This window comes from Phocoena phocoena, chromosome 3 (genome assembly GCF_963924675.1).
Source record: "Phocoena phocoena chromosome 3, mPhoPho1.1, whole genome shotgun sequence".
NCBI classification, from domain to species: domain Eukaryota; kingdom Metazoa; phylum Chordata; class Mammalia; order Artiodactyla; family Phocoenidae; genus Phocoena; species Phocoena phocoena.
This window is the reverse complement of record NC_089221.1, coordinates 158,967,470-158,972,140: the sequence shown is the minus strand read 5'-3', so window position 1 is coordinate 158,972,140 and position 4,671 is coordinate 158,967,470. Positions and strand designations below refer to the sequence as shown.

Sequence of the window (4,671 nt, the reverse complement as noted above, 5' to 3'; positions counted from 1 at the left end):
CAGCGAAGCACATAAATGCCGTTTTCTGCACATCGTATCCACCAATAGATTTTAGAGTGCTTTTTGGCTTCTGATGAGCTGAAGGTTGTTAAATAATATATATCACAATTTAATTCTTTTCTTTGTGGGGCATAACTGGTTATTGTTGACACTGGGTTTTGCAATTTATTTCAATCACCAAGTTTCATTATGATTCATATGGCCTGCTATCAAGGACAATTTCCTTAGTCACAGAATACTAAAGAAAATCTTTTCTACATCAAGAGAATCTTGACTTGGACCTTACTACTGAGACTCACAATTCCAACAAAACTTTATCCTCTCTTGTCATGTGAAATGTGGGATTGCCCCAGATGGCACCTTCACAATGTCAGAGAAGAGCCTTACCTGGATGCCTTTCACAGCCCTTGTTCTCAGTAGCAGCTGGTCAGCCTTTTGGCTTGTATTCTGTGTTCTAAGCAATAGAGGCATCATCCACTCTGGCCTTAGGTAGCAATCTGGGTTTGCATGTGTTTCCACATGCAGTCATGGATCTCCTCTTGGGAGTCCAATACAACACCTCTCTAATATTCATATAACCAACTGTGAAATGTTGTCTATCTCTATTGGTTACTTCAGCCTTATTCATAGTTCAATCTGTTTCATTGTTTGGTGAACCTTATAATTATTTTACATAGACTACCAAACTCAAAAACACTCCAATTATTTTTATCTCTGTGCATCAAATTTCACCTATTTATGCATTCATTATAGATAAATGACAGTGACTCCTAAGAGCTTAAAAGTATCCCATAAGGAAAAAGACAGCTATGAATATGCACTGATTCCAGAGAATCTGGGGAATATTTGGCATGGGCAGAGGGTGCTTCTCTAAATAGGTGACAGGTAGGTGTAGCTTTTTGAGACCCTTATTTCCACTTTCTATCTTGAGTTACCAGTGCACTTATTGGATGAAAGATCTGAAGCTAGACCAAAAAAAGCTTCTATCCAAGACAGGCAGGGAGAATAGAGCCAAAATATTGAGTTTTCTAGGACATTTAAGAGAAAAAAATGTTGTTTTTATTGTCCATGATAAAACCAATTCTTTTTTTACATTGTCAGTCACATATGTCTTTCACAGGAACTTGGTACTTCTAACAACGGAAGTTAACAAGACCTGAAGCACCAATAATACCAAATAAAGCTGAGCCTCAAGGACACTAAAAAATGTCTAAATATTTCAGATATAAAAAGAGAAGATTGGAACTTTGTGTTTATGAACTGGTTTGATGAATAGCAATTGAATTGATCCATTTTGAAAACACATTATTAGAAACTGATTGAGAAAAATCTCCTTACAAACTATTTATGATTGAATTAATATTGTCAATCGAATGCAACCATATGGTTTGCCTATAGGGCTACAGCAAAGTACCTCATGCTGGAAAATGCGAATGTGATGCTCCTGGAGTCTTTGTTCTTGACCCTCTAGATAACTGTTTTCCACCTTGATATGTATGTGTTCCACTTAGAGACTGGATGTTTCCTCAGGACCTTCTGGAAAGCTCCTACCACATCTTTGTTTCTCAAGCTGTAGATGAGTGGATTGAGCATGGGTGTGAGGACAGTGCAAAATACAGACATAGCCTGCTCCTGATCAGGGGTATGGGAGGAAGCAGGTGTCATGTACATATAAACATATGGTCCTAGATAAAAGCTTACCACTGTTAAGATGGGAGAAGCAGGGGGCCAAGGCTTTGTTCCTGCCTTGAGGGGGATTTCATATGCAGGACAGTGAGGAAGATGAAGGTGTATGAAGCCATAATAAATCCAAAGGGGATGATGATAAATGTGATTCCCATCACAAAGACCACCACTTCGTAGGTGGAAGTGTCTTTGCATGAGATCTTCATGATTGCTGGTATCTTACAGAAGAAATGGTGGATTTCTCTGGAGCCACAGATAGGCAGATTCATAGTATAGAATGTGTGGGCTGTAGAAGCTAAAATGCCCCCAGTCCAAGACACTATGACCATTTGCACAGACCCCTTGGTTTATAATGACTGCATATCTCAAGGGGTTACAAATAGCTACATATCAATCATACGCCATGAGGGTCAAGAGGATATATTCAGCACCCCAAGTGTAAAAAACTAAAATAGCTGGGTTCCACAGCCAACACGAGTGATGCCCTTCCTTCCAGAGAAAAATTTGCCGTCATCTTTGCAACAGTACCGCTGATGAGGGCCAGGTCTATGAGAGAATGGTGGCTGAGCAGAAAGTACATTGGAGTGTGGAGCCTCAAGTCCATCCATATCAGGAGGAGCAGGATGAAGTTCCCAATTACTGCAGCAAGGTAGATCAGGATGATAAGGTAGATAAGAATACTGACATACTTCATATTGGGGAAGAGTCCTGAGAGGATAAAACCTGTTGTTAATGTCTCATTTTCTTCCTCAATGGCTGTGACTGATCTGGTTGAACCAAAAGAAGAAGGAAAGGGGAACAGAAGTCAAATTAAATGCTTTAAAGCCTTTTACAATACTTCTATTGGTCAAGTATTGCTGTAATAATGTGAGATAAAAATGACTCCACAAATTTCAATGGCTTATGACAATAAACATGTATTTTCTTGCTGCCATGTCTGTAAGTCAGGTGGAGCATTTAGCTTTAGGCTGCCAATCAAGTACAGATATATTCCACCAATAATCCTCTTTCTGGGGCTTGCTCTTCTTAAGGAAGATGGCAGAAACCAAAAATGGGCAAGAAAAACGACATGATTCCCCCTAATGCTTGAACTTAGAACTGACTCTATTACTTTCTACCACATTCCCCTGAATAAAGCAAGTCGCACGTAGAAGCCCAACATCATTGTGGTGGGGGTGTGGTGGGGAAATAAACTCAACCCACAGTGAACCACAAAAGGATGAGGCATATGGGCTTCCCTGGTGGCGCAGTGGTTGAGAGTCCGCCTGCCGATGCAGGGGACACAGGTTCGTGCCCCGGTCCGGGAAGATCCCACATGCCGCGGAGCGGCTGGGCCCGTGAGCCACGGCCGCTGAGCCTGCGCGTCCGGAGCCTGTGCTCCGCAACGGGAGAGGCCACAACAGTGAGAGGCCCGCGTACCGCAAAAAAAAAAAAAAAAAAAAAAAAAAGATGAGGCATGAAGAGAGAAACGGAAACAATTAACATGATCTATTATATTTCTCAGAGTTCCTACCTCCACCATCCTCAATTTCGTGATTTTGATGCTGGGTTTTCAGATGTTTCATAATTTAATTTTTAGTCTTCTGTTTAATGTGTTCTGTTAAGCCTCAGTAATAAAGATCTATGGGTTTCCTATGATCACAAACTATTTTCACTATGGAGAATGCCTTGAGGTCATAGGCAGCCATTTCTTGTAGCCATGGCTAGATATGCAACAGGTAAACACACAAACTTTTCTTCTTAGCAGTCCTCTACCTATGGATCTGGTTACATAAATCCATGGAAGAAACCATAGATAAATGTGAAATAGAGCGCAGCAAGATGAATCTGTTGTCCTTGTACTTGAATCTAGGAGGTCATTTTCTAAAACAACACACATCAGCCAAGGAATGAACCGATATAGTCAGTGGTGTGTTTTCCTTTAGATTTTTTCATAGAAACTTATATAAACCACATCAGGATAAATTCAGATGTAATAACTAAATCAGATTTCATAAGCTCTAAATGAGAAATAAGATTGTGCCTGCATTCAAGAGGAAACATACTTCTCCCTAAAAGTTTGTGGAAATAGAAACGCAGAATTTTCTACTCTAAGCAGCTTGAAACAGCCTAGAAGCAACTAAGCATGAAATGTAATTTTTATGACCATGTCACTAGTTACGCAGATTGTATTTAGGTGTTAAGAAAACGTCAATCTACAACAAATCTGTAGGGTAGGAAAATGCAGTTAAGGGGTTGGGTAAGGGACATATTTCAAAAGGAAAACTCCGATTGGTACATGAAAAGTTCATTAAGATTCCCCACTTTCCCAACCAACACTGCCAAGTGGTACCACCTGGTGGCAACAATGGTGATGTGTAAATTCCCACTGAAAAATGAAGATGACACTGAGGATTTACTCTTAATGCTGCTTCATTGATGTTTACTAGGTTTACTTACTTCTGGGACCCAATAATTATGTTTTCCCATGAGCTGACTACTAAATTTCCAGATAGAGGTTATGGAAAGCTCTTAAGAACTGTGGGACAAGGAGGTGAAAGTTGAAGAAAGAACGAGATCCAAAAGGTGATTTAATTTAGTAAAAATGTTCTTAACATTCATCCTATATCCTTAAAGTTGTACCAGGTTAATTGAACTAAATATTCCTCCTTGGCTCTTCAAGTTGCTACAAAGGACTCTATTAAGGGGAAATATTACCCCGAACCAAAAATATAATTATTGGAAGCCAGGCCAGTCTCTTCATTATTTTACCTACACTTGTTTACCTATACATACTGGATTTTCCTCAAAAAAACATGCTTCCCCAAAGTAGTGATGTTCCTGGTTGCTTCCTGAAGAAGGCTTGGTGTTAGGAGACTGGAGCATTTTGTTTTCCACCTGCAAGTGGTATTTCTGAGATCATATAGACAATTACATATACACATGACAACAGCAAGTGCCCCAGAGGATCCTTGAGGCAAATAGGAAACCACAGAGGAAGTGAGT

General features: G+C 39.9%; 1 pseudogene; it reads right to left on the bottom strand.

Moving 5' to 3' along the window:
• Window positions 1-1,467: 1,467 nt before the first annotated feature.
• On the bottom strand, window positions 1,468-4,459 carry LOC136120357 (olfactory receptor 2T27-like; annotated as a pseudogene).
• Between the last annotated feature and the right edge of the window lie 212 nt (window positions 4,460-4,671).